The sequence below is a fragment of the Gracilinanus agilis genome, chromosome 5 (genome assembly GCF_016433145.1).
Source record: "Gracilinanus agilis isolate LMUSP501 chromosome 5, AgileGrace, whole genome shotgun sequence".
NCBI lineage: Eukaryota > Metazoa > Chordata > Mammalia > Didelphimorphia > Didelphidae > Gracilinanus > Gracilinanus agilis.
In genome coordinates this window covers 217,353,426-217,366,151 of record NC_058134.1, presented here as the reverse complement: position 1 = coordinate 217,366,151, position 12,726 = coordinate 217,353,426, and positions in this window count along the sequence as shown.

Below are 12,726 nucleotides of genomic sequence, written 5' to 3'. Positions count from 1 at the left end.
CATGCAGTTACCATGGCAATGTTTCTTGGGCACAGATCTGGTTACCTCGGGTGCCTCCCTTCTCAGAAATCTTCAGTAGCTCCCCATTGTCTCCTAAATCAAGGACAAACTCTCCTACATGGCTATAAAGACTATTTGCTGGTAATGTACCTTTCTAGCCTTATTCTATGCCTCCTACTTTCTAGCCCAGGGTGACAACTGTCCATTCATTGATCTCTCTCTCTCTCTCTCTCTCTCTCTCTCTCTCTCTCTCTCTCTCTCTTTCTCTTTCTTTATCTTTTTCTCTCTTTATCTTTCTCTCTCTTTCTCTCTGTCTTTTTCTCTCATTATCTTTCTCTCTCTTTTTCTCTCTTTATCTTTCTCTCACTTTCCCTCTCTCTTTATCTTTCTCTCTTTCTTTCTCTCTTCATCTTTCTCTCTCTCTTCATCTCTCTCTCTCTCTCTCTCTCTCTCTCTCACACACACACACACACACACACACACACACACACACACACACACACGGAAAGCCCTCCTTTGTTGGCTGTTGGAATTCCAACCTCTCCTTTCTCCTTTGAAACAACTGAACAACAGAGAAATACTTATCCTTTAATGCCTAAATGAAATGTAGCCTCCTCCAGGAAGCCTGCCTAGGTTTCAAGTTAGTAAAGCCCTTCTCCTTCAGATCTAACATTTTGTTTGCTTACACCTTTCTAATGTACTTTGTGGAGGCAGTGAGGTGGCACAGCAGATAAAGCACCAAGGTCGGGTGTGGGAAAGACTCTTCTTCCTGAGTCCAAATCCAGCCTCAGACATTCACTAGCTGTGTGACCTTGGGCAAGTCACTTAACCTTCTTTGCCTCTGTTTCTTCATCTGTAAAATGAGCTGGAGAAGGAAATGGCCAACCACTCCAGTATCTTTGCCCAGAAAATCCCATTGTTAGTATTAATTAAGCCATCGGGCTAATGAGGACCATTTGGACAGTTACACAGATTCCCCGCCCCCCCCGCCCCCCACTTAACATTCCTGGCTGTTTCTATTTACGCCATTCTTCTTTATGACATTTCTTGTAGATAAATTATTTTAACAGCACATGGGAGCCCAAGGAGTCTGGCACGCCAGGGTTGTGATTTAAGCTTGAGGACCCGAGATGGGAATTTAGGAAGTGGCACTTTCAGCTGGCACAAAGTGGCTGTGTTTGTGAGCACACATTCCCGGATGACCCTGGGAGGTCCCTGGGGAGTTTGGGAGAAAGGCAGAGCCACCCCGCTCGGTGAAAGGAGTTTCCTTGCTGAGAGCTCCCTCCGCCAATGAGAGGAGACGTCCAGGCTCCCCAGCCCCGCCTCCGACCCCAAGACGTGCAATGTGGATTATCAGTTGTGGGTGATTGTGACTTATCTCCTTCGGGAGCCCTTAGCAAAGCCGGGCTCCAGGTAGCTTATCTCAGTTTCGTCTCTCCCAGTACTTAATCCTGCTCTTTGCCCAGTGTTTGGTGACTGAATAAATGAGAAACAGCGGCGTTATTTATTCAGCCCCACAGTTTCTCCTCCCAGGGCCGGGGCTCCATCCCGGCCTCCAGATTCTGAGTTCATTACCCTTTCCACTAGGGAAAAGCCCTTGGCTTCTCTCCCTGGAGGCTGAAGCGCTAGGCAGGAGCCCAGAGTGGTCAGTGTTTGTTAGGCTGCAAATAAACGCTCCCAGGCTACCCCCCACCCAGCCCAGAGCTACGGGAGCCGCTTTCTCTAAGGACACCTGAGAATTTTTAACAATCCAGCTAGGATGGGCCAGGGTTCCAGCAAGCCGTGCTTCTCCCCACCCCTTCATGCCCCCCCCCGAAAAAAAAAATGGCATGGGGAAACGCAAGGCCGTCCATCAGGGACCTTGGACATAGCTGCCAGCTAAGTAAACAAAACGACTCTGGCAATCTCTCCAGCTTCAGTGTCAGGGACCTTGAGAGGGGCTACCCCCCTTAATGCCCTGTCCCAGCCTGTCCCAGCCCAGCACACACACTCACCACCTCCACTGCCCTTCCTCTAGGGAGCATCAAGCCTGCTTAACCCCTTCAGGTCAGGACTAGGAAAAAACTCTGGGTTACCAGAGACTTAAGAGTTGGAAGAAATCTTTTTTTTCTTTTTCTTTTTTTTTTTTTTTAAACCCTCACCTTCCATCTTGGAGTCAAAACGGTGTACTGGCTCCAAGGCAGAAGAGTGGTAAGGGTAGGCAATGGGGGTCAAGTGACTTGTGCAGGGTCACATAGCTGGGAAGTGTCTGAGGTCACATTTGAACCCAGGAGCTCCCGTCTCTAGGCCTGGCTCTTAATCCACTGAGCTACCCAGCTGCCCCTGGAAGAAATCTTGAAGGCTATATAGAGCCTAACCTTCTCATTTGACAGATGAAGAGACTGAGTAGCCAGAATTGCAATATAGTCCCTTTGATTCCAAAATCTAGTCTTCTATTCACTCTGGTATTTTTTTACCTTGCAATCAATCCCAAGCTCCCTAAGGGTAGGTTTTGAGTCTTGCACCGTCTTTGTGTCTCCTCCAGTTCTTTGAAGAAGATATGTAGCAAGGGGCAGCTAGGTGGCTCTGTAGATTGAGCTCCACTCCTGGAGTTGTAAGGACCTGAGTTCAAATTTGACTTCAAGCACTTCCTAGCTGTGTGACCCTAGGGATGTCACTTCTCCCTCATGGCCTAACCCTTAACACTCTTCCGCTTTGGAACCAATACATAGAATTGATTTTTTTTTTTTTATTTAGACCCTTGTACTTCGGTGTATTGTCTCATAGGTGGAAGATTGGTAAGGGTGGGCAATGGGGGTCAAGTGACTTGCCCAGGGTCACACAGCTGGGTAGAATTGATTTTTTTTTATATATTTTAAATTTTATTTCCATCTTTTCCCATGTTGCCATGATTCCTTTTCTTTTCCTCCCCTCTTCCCTCCCCCCTCCCAGAGCCGACCAGCAATTCCACCCAGTATGGATTCTAACAGGGAAAGGAAAGGTTTTAAAGAAGAAGAAATGTAGCCCAAATGCCCGGAGGGAAATGCGGAATCTACCAAGGGAACTGGGCTGGCCACGGCGCTGGGCTTCCCAAGTACGCTTTGAAGGTTGTCTTGCTCTATCCTCTCTCAGGGCCAGAGGAGGAAAGCCTCCAGCACCTCGGGAGGACCTCCCGGATAGCGAATGGAAGGAACCTTCACGAAGGATGGGCGGATGTGGCTGAGGTAAAAGCTCTCTGTGAGGAGGTCGTGATGGGCTTCTGGAGTATCTGCCTCCGCAGAGAGCCCAGGGTTCCCTTTACGAGAGAGACTCTGAATAAGTGAGTGAATGACTGCGTCTCGCCAGGTCCCGCCAGCTCTGCTGTTCTGGGTCTGATTCATGGTGTTCGGGATTAGGATGATCCAATAAAGTCTGTGACGAAGACGAGATTTCGGAGCTTGAAGAAGACAGCGGGGAGGGATGTGTCTAATACCTGAAGCAGCTTGTGCAAAGAGGGGTTCAACTGGTTCTGCTTGAGCCGAGAGGGAAGGAGAGGAAGCAGTCAAGGGAGGTGGGTGTCAGCTTGGCACGAGGGCGGGGACACTCCAGAGAAGGAGATGGCGACCAGGGACCTCTGTGGCAAATGAGATCACAGTTGTGAAGTGCTTAGCACATATTGCTGTGGTTCATTTTTTCAGGAGTATCTGACTCTTTGTGACTTTCTTGGTAAAGATCCTGGAGTGGTTGCCATTTCCTTCTCCAGCTTATTTGACAAACGAGGAAACTGAGGCAAGTCAGGCTAAGTGACTTGTCCAGGGGCACATAGCTAGTAAGTAAATTTCTGGTCAGATTTTAACTTGGCATATAGTAGGAGCTTAATAAACACTTGTTACCTTTCCCTTCCCCTCTAGAGTGGGTTCCGCTTCTGAAACGCTAGTCTGATATTAAATCACATACCCTGATAAATCGAACTTAGCATCTCATTAAACAACTAATAAAGCAGTAGTCAGATTATGAACAGAGGTTAGCACATAGTAAGTGCTTAACAAAAGTTAGGTGGCACAGTAAGTGCCAGGCCTGAAGTCAGGAAAAATCATCTTCCCAAGTTCAAATCTGGCCTCAGTCTGTGTGACCTGGGCAAGTCACTTAACCCTGTTTGCCTCAGTGTCCTCACCTGTAAAATGAGCTAGAGAAGGAAAAGGCAAACCTCTCCAGGCTCTTTACCAAGAAAACCCCAAATGGGATCACGAAGAGACAGACACGAGTGAAATGACTACTGAACAACCAGAGCACACAGTGGAAAGAGCCCCGGATTCAGATCAGAGGACCTGGGTGGGAATCCTGCCATTTTGCTACTTTGGCTTAATTTGGGATGACAGGTGTGCACTGGTTAACTATTGTTAGACACACCTGAACAACAATTCAAATGTATTTGATTGGCTGACTATACAGCACTCACTCCTTGAAGCTCAGCCCTGGCATGTGATATCCTGGCAGGCTTTGCAAAAGTCACCCTTCCCTAACCACTCTGGGTAGAAGAGGATAATGGAAAGTAGAATCCCATCCACCTCTCCAGCACTGGCTTGGCCAAGATTTAGAGCTCATTGGGAAAGGATGTAAAGCCAGCAAGTGCATAGGAAGGGGGGGCGACAAACATCAGAGCTGGGAGGGCTCTGAGAACAGGAGGGAGACACCGACACCAGGGTGGCCAGGACTGTGGGGTCCCTGGAGAGCAAAGATCCTAAAAGGCCAGACATGGGAAGGAGCAGAAAGAGCTCATCTCTAGACCAATGTCTCATGTTACAGAAGAGAACGTTCAGTGCTTCCCTTACCGATATGCAGAATTCCCAGAGGTTGTCTAAGCCCACCCCTGCCTGGAGCATGAATCCTTAGCCAAGAAGCCCCAACTTGCTCTCAGCCTACTTTTCCAGTGTTTTTACTGCACGTTCCTCCTCTCCAGACTCTGTAAGGTCCCACCAAACTGTCCTCGATTTTCTTCACACAATGAATCTCATCTCTATGACTTAGCGCCTGGCTAGCCCACATTTTCCCACTTCCACACCTTTGCACAGGCTGTCCCCTATGCTTTTCTTCCACCATTCAGAATCCCTAGCTTCCTTCAAAGTTCAGCTCAAGCATCATCACTTAATTAAGACCTTTCCTAATGCTCCCAGGCAGTCGTGCCTTCCCTCCCACACACAGCTACTTTGGATCTGATTTATATCTACTCACATAGGTACATCTTGCTTCCATCAGAAGAATGTAAGCGTTTTTTATTTTTTTAAAAACCCTCTTCCATCTTAGAATCAATACTGTGTACTGGTGCCAAGGCAGAAGAGCAGGAAGGGCTAGGCAATGGGGGTTAAGTGGCTTGTCCAGGGTTACACAGCTAAACTGTGTCTGGGGTCATATTTGAACCCAGGACCTCCCATCTCTGGGTCTGACTCTCTATTCATTGAGTCACCTAGTTGCCCTCAGAAGAATGTAAGCTTCTTAAGGGCAGGAATGGTTTCATTTCTAACTTGGCATCCCCAGCACTTATCACAGTGCCTGACATCTATTAAATCTCGTTGATTCTTTGAGTAATTGATTGAAGAGGTCACCCTGAGCCCCCATCGGTGTAGCCCATTTCACTTCTGGATAACTGGAATTGTAGAAAGTTTTCTCTAAGGAGAAGGTGAAATCTTCCTCCCTGGAACTTAACCACATCAGGCCTCACTCTGCTGCCTGTCAGTCAACAAGTTATTTTATTCAGTAAGCATTTACTATGTGCCACACTGTGCTAAACACCAAAGTGGGGAAGGGGGGTTACAAAGAAAAGGAAAAAAATGAGGTCCTTGCCCTCAGAACATTACAGTCCAATGGGGGAGACAATACCAGGTAACTATGCACATATAAGACATGCACAGAGAAGATGAAAGGCAATCTTGGAGGGGGACTTGGACTTCCTGAAGGGGTGGGATCCAAAAGAGTCTTAAAAGAAGCCAAGGAAACTAAGAGGAAGAGGTCAGGGAGCAGAGCATTCTGGGCATAGGAAAAGGCTTAAAATAGGGGCAGCTGGGTGGCTCAGGGGACTGAGAGTCATACCTAGAGATGGGAAATCCTGGGTTCAAATACTCAGATACTCCTTAGGTGTATGATGCAGGGCAAGTCCCTTAATCCCCATTGCCTGGCCTTTACTGCTCCTCTGCCTTGGAACCAATATACAGTATTGAGCCTAAGATGGAAGGTGAGGGTTTTTGAAAAAAAGGCTTGAAGTTAAGAAATGAAGTCCTATCCAAAGAATGGCAAGTAAACCAGCATAACTCAGTAGTAGAAAGTAGTGTGATGCAATAAGACTGAATGCCAAAGCAAGGACTTTATATCTGATCCTAGAGGTAATAGGGAGCCACAGGAGGTTAGTGAGTAGGGCAGGGGACAAGGTCAGAAATGGACTGTAAGCAGATCATTTTGGCAGCTGGGTGGAGGGTGGAGGAGGTCAGAGAGACCTGAAGCAGGCAGACTCTTCCCCCCAGCAGACAATTGCAATAGCCCAGGTATGAGGCAATAAACCATAGGGCTAGGCACCACAGTGACAGCTGAGAGAGATGCCATGAAGCTGACCCCATAGAGATGGAATATGTATAAGTGAAGAGTTGAGGATGACATTGGGGTATGAAGCCTGGGTGACACAATAGTAACAGAGAAGTTTGGGTAGTCAGTCAATGAACACTTATTGGATGAAACAGCTACTGTGCCATCTTGGCAGGGGGCAGGATAATGAGTTCTATTCTGGACATGCTGAGCTTGAGATGCCTGTGGAATGCCCAGTTTGAGATGCCTCCCAGGAGGCTGGGGATGCAGGACCAGAGCTCGCCAGAGATACTAAAGCTGGATGAACAGCCTGGAGAATCATCTGCATGGAGAAGAGAACTGATGAGATCACTGAGGGTGAGAGCTCAGAAGGAAGAAAAAAATAACATCGAACATCCATAGCCTGCTTTAAGGTTTGTGAAGCACTTTACAGACATGACCTCATCTGATCCTTACAACAATTCTGGGAAGTAGGTGGTGTCCCCATTTTACAGATTTTACATTGAGGCAGACGGATGAAGTGACTCGTACAGGATCACCTAGCTCGTAAATGACTGAGGCAGGATTTGAACTCCTGATCCTGTCTAGCCTTCTATCGGATGTGTCACCTAGCTGCCTGGCTAGAGAAATGGGCACAGGACAAACCCTTGGGATACCTAGATGAGAATATAGCAATGGAGACCAAGAATTGGCCAGCCAGGGAGGAGGAGAACCAGAAGAGAGGTGGGCCCTGAAGCCTAGAGAGAAGAGAGAATCAAGGAGAAATTGTTGGTTGACAAGTATCCCAAGCTGCAGAGAGGTCAAAAAGGATGCACACACCAGTTTTTTATTTTTTATCACATCGGGGTGGGAAGCATCCAGAGGCCAAGCAATGGGTGCAGGCCCAAGTCAAGGTCAGAGAAGGAGTGTCTCTACCTTCTTGTCCCCAGACCCCAAGACTCCTTTGGTCCTAGAGGTGTTCAGAGCTCCGGCTGGGCCTCTGGATCCCCGCCCACCTCCCTATCACAGCCTGCCAGGCCCACACTGGACAGAATGACCCATTGTTCCCTAGCCCTGACACTCTTCCTGTCCCCTCCAGGGACTTGCCAAGAACAAAGGGTGAGAGAGTCCAGCCCAGAGTCAAGGACCCCTCCTCACCAACCCCTCCCCCTACTATTCCCTACCCCCAGCCCCCAGAATAGCTCCCTGAAAGCCAACTCAGCTAGAAATACAGCCCTCTGCAGCTCAGATTCACTTCTTCTGAATCCCACCCCCTCTGGCTTGCCATCCCACCTGGCCAGACCAGAGCTCCTGACCCTGCCTAGTGCCCTGCAACTCTGACTGCTGGGGTGTTGGGGAAGGAGGGGAACCCAATAAGGGAATCCCTAGCCCCAGGTCAACTGAGGATCCCAGAGCCATAAAGTGTCAGAGCTGCAGTGGGGGGCCTTAGGACAGGGGGTGTCAGGGCTGGAAGGGAACTTAGAACAGAGAATGTCAGAGCTGGAAGGGGGCTTAGAACAGGGAATGTCAAAAATGGGAGGAACCTTAGAACAGGGAATGTTGGGGGGCTTAGAATGGGGGATGTCAGAAGCAGGAGGGTCCATAGAATGGAGAATGTCAGATCTGGAAGGGGATATAAAACAGAATATCATCAACAATTTGGAAATAGGTCTTGATCGATGACACATGTTAAAACCAGTGGAAATGCGCATCGGCTATGGGGGGGGGTGAAAAGAAAAGTAAGAGCATGAACCATGTAACCATGTTAACTTTTCTAAAAAAATAAAAATTATTAAATGTTAAAAAAAAATAAAACAGAATATCAGAGCTACGAAGATGATAGAACATGGTACATCAGAAAACAAGGAATGTCAGAACTGAGTGATCTTTAGAATGTGGGATGTCAAGGCTGGGAGGACCTTAGACTAGATCAGAAATAGGAAAGATGTCAAGTCATCCATTCCAATCCCTCCTTTGGGGGACTGGAAGACCGAGCCCCAGAAAGGAAGAATGACTTTGTCAGCTTTCCTGTGACAGAGCCAGGACTAGACTCCAGCTCTCTGGCTGGGTTAGGAACCCTGGGTTCTCTTCATCCCACTTTGTTGATTCCTTTCTTTGCTGTTCTGTTCTGTAGAAAGACATTAATTATATGAAGGAATGCTTCCCCCCACCCTCCCTGTCCCCATTTCCCCAGAGCCACAAAGAAGAGTCTGAGACTGATGAAGTCAGACATAGGAATTGGGGTCTGAGCAAAAGATTTCCAGCTGCCCTTTCCCAGTGCCTGGAAGTCCAGGGACATTTCCGGCCTCTGACAGCTGTTCCTGCTCCAATGGGTGTCTCCCGCAGAAGTGCAGTCCGAACAAGCCCCCCTCACCACTAATGTTTACTGTTTGCCGCCCACTCTGATCCTTCTTCCCCCAGCCACACACTCCCTCATATGCCTTATCTCCTCCTCACAAGCCCACTTGGAATCACAATCATCTATCTCTTTCTTCTCTGAGCCCCTGAGATATTTCATGGCAGTGCCCCTATATGGTCCTGGCTGTATCATTCCCAGTCTTTGTGGCCCTGGGTAAGCCCCAAAGTGGGCCTCAGCTTCCCCGACTATAAAGTGAAGGCTCCATTCGTAGAAGTTTCTCTGAATCTGTCATAATCATCCTTTATTTCAGTTCAGAAATACATGTATTCCATTCTGTTCATATAACAATGTGCTTGCCCATTCCTCTGGTGACGAGTACTTCCTTTGTTTCCATTTTCTTCCTACAAAAAAAAGCTGCCATAAACACTATCATCCATATGGTCCTTCCCCTCCAACTTTGATTCCTACTCAGGGGCATGTGCCTCGTATGGCTATCAGTGAGTCAAAGGGTGTGTGATGTAGGCTTTAGTAGTTCCAAATTATTTTCCAGAATGGATGGGCCAGGTCGAAGCTCTACCAATAGGCCTTTCCTCAATACCTCCAACAAATGCCATTTTCCTTTGGTGCCATCTTTACCAATCTTGTACGTATGGGGTTGAACGTCAGCTCTTGCCATTTGCGTTTATCTCATGATTTATGATTTGAGGTATTTTTAGTATGGTTTTTGAGCAGACACTCTAAGAGCCTTTCCAAAAAAAATTCTAACTTCTAATTCACAAGAACCCAGACCCATCACCAATCTCACTCCTTCCATCCCATTGAGTTCATTGGCCTCTGAAATTTCTCAAAGTAATCATTAAGAATTAGGGAGAATAGTTTTATTCATTAAGATATTTCAATGGGGGAACTCAGTGGCTTGAGAGCCAGGCCTGGAGATGAGGTCCTGGATTTGAATTTATCCTCAGATACTTCCTAGCTATATGACTCTGGGCAAGTCACTTAACCCCAGTTGCCTAATTCTTAGCACTCTTCTGCCTTGGAACCAATACTTAGTATTGATTCCAAGACAGAAGGTAAGGGATTAAAAAAATTATATCCATAGTCCACTTTCTATCCTTGCATTTGTTCATTTACCGCTACTTACCAAAGGCCTATAGTAACCACTATGTATGAGGGGAACTGTGGGTGCAGGTAGGTGTAGATGTGTATGAAAGGAAGGGAGAATAGCATACAAGAATGAATAAAGACTAGTCCCTGCCTTCAAGGAGTTTAGTTTCCTTGGGGCACTGAGTTCCACATATGAAAAATTAACTATATCATAAGAGAAGAGAAGAGAACAAGGAGGTGATTTCCAGTTGCTGGTCATGTGTCAGATGGGTTCCGAAGAAGAAGAGATCACAACGGGTGGTCAAGACAACATCTTAAGGAGAATGGCCTTGAACTAAACTTCGAAAGATGGAGAACTGGCAAAGAAGGAAGTGCAGGGCAGACTTTCCAGACAGAGGAAATGAGAGGCATCTGACAAAGACAGATTTGCAATCAAAGGGCCTGAGTTCAGGGGCAGATCCAAGATGGCAGGATAGCAGGGAAATGCTAAAACTGCTCTGAATATCCTCTGAAAAAGCATCTCAAAAGGACAGAAGTCAAAGCAGGATGAGCAAGAGGGTTCTTCCACTAAACACAACACAAAAGGTAGGCAGAGATAGTGGATTTCCACGTTATAAGGGAGCAAAACTGCACAAGGAAAATCACAGACCAGCCACCTCCCTCACCCCCAAAACCCTCCCCTCCACCTACCATGCCAGATGCAGTGTCAGGACCCTGGTAACCTCAGGATTCTAGGACACAGGCTACACTAACAAAAAAGCACCACAGGCCTACCCCTGGAGTGTCCAGGCCATGGCAATGAGATTCAGAGCTCAATAGCACTGGGCTCACTCAGGTCTCTATGGCAGCAACAGTGGAGATAGCAAAAACACTGCAAAGCTGGCTACACCAACAAAAAAGCACTGCAGACCTATCCCTGGAAATCTTAGACCCTGGAGGTAAGGTTCAGAGCTCCATAGCACTGGCCTCACTTAGGCCTCTGACAGGGCAGTGAAGATAGCCCCAAGGCAAAACCCTTCAAGCCAGAAGCTTAGATAGAAATGACCAGCAATTTGCAAGACTCCCAGTCCTCTGGTGGGAAAAATGAGCAAACAGCAACTCTTGACCCTGGAATATTTCTGTGGAGAAAAAGAGCAAAAAACAGAAGCATCAGGAGAGGGGGGGAAAAACAAGCAGACACATGCAAACTCTCCAAAAAAAATGGAAACTGGTCACAAGCTCTGGAGGAACTCAAAAAGGAGATCAAGAACCAAGTAAGACAGATAGAAGAAAAATAGGAAGAAACGTGGTGGGGAGGGGAGAATGAAAGTAATGCAAAAAGAAAAACAGCTCAAAAGGCAAAATTGGTCAAATGGATAGAGAGACACAGAAATCAAATGAAGCAATAAGCAAATTTAAAAACAGAATTGACCTGCTGCAAGTACAGGCAAAAAATTCCAATGATGAAAAGAGTGCCATGAAAAGTAAAATAGACCAAATGGAAAAGGAGAATCAAAAGATCATGGATGAACAATCGGTTAGTCTTTAAAGACTAGAACTGGGCAAGTAGAAACTAATGATTTCACAAGAGATCAAGAAATTTAAAAAAATCAAAAGAATGAAAAAATAGAAGAAAACACGAAATATCTCATTGAAAAAACAACTTATCTGGAAAATAGATCCAGGAGAGACAATTTGAGAATTACTGGATTACCTGAAAGTCATGACCAAAAAAAAAAAAAAAAAAAAAAAAGCCTAGACATCATATTACAAGAAATTATCCAAGAAAACTTCCCTGATATTCTTGAACAAGAGGGCAAAATAGGCATTGAAAGAATCCACAGATCACCTCCTGCAGTAAATCCCCAAATGACGACTCCCAGAAATATTATAGCCAAGTTCAAGAGCTTCTAAGCCAAGAAGAAAATACTGTAAATGGCCAGAAAAAAATGATTCGGATATCATGAAGAATCTAGCAATTTCCACACTGAAGGACCACAAGGCTTAGAATATGATATTCCAGAAGGCAAGAGAATTGGGTCTACAACCAAGAACCACCTACCAATCAAAACTGACTATATACTTTCAGGGGAAAGTATGGGCATTTAATAAAATAGAAGATTTCTGAGCATTCCTAAAGAAAAGACAAGAAATAAAAAGAAAAGTTTATATCCAAATACAAAATTCAAGAATGCCATAAAAAGGCAAATAAGAAAGAGAAAACATTTAAGGGCTTCAATAAAGTCAAATTGATTATATTTTTATACAGAGGGCCTGGGTTCAGATATTAGCTCTTCTACTTACTCATAGTGCGACCTCGGACAAGTTGCTTCTTTCTGCTCCTCAGTTTCCTCAGTATAAATGAGGGGATTGGACTAGAAGGCACCTGGGGTCCCTTGGTCTCTAGATCTCTAAGCCTGTGAATGATTTGAGGGAGCAGGGATATCCTGTGCTTGGACCAAGGGGCCACAGTGAATAAGGCACAAGGAATGTGGATGGAAAGTCTATGCTTCAGTCCCTCTGTTGGCTATAGAAGGAAGCAGTGGTTCAATCCATGGACCTGACCTCCAACCCTAACCTTCCTGAGAGGCAACCTACCAAATTGATAGAGATTACACAAAAAATCTAGATTCTAGTCCCAGCCTTTCCAATAGTTTACTGTGTGATCTTAGGTGTCTTATTTTCCTGCTCTTTAAAATGAGAGGGTTGATGTTTGTACAAAAGTATTTATAGCTGCACTTTTTGTGGTGACAAAAAATGGGAAAATCAGG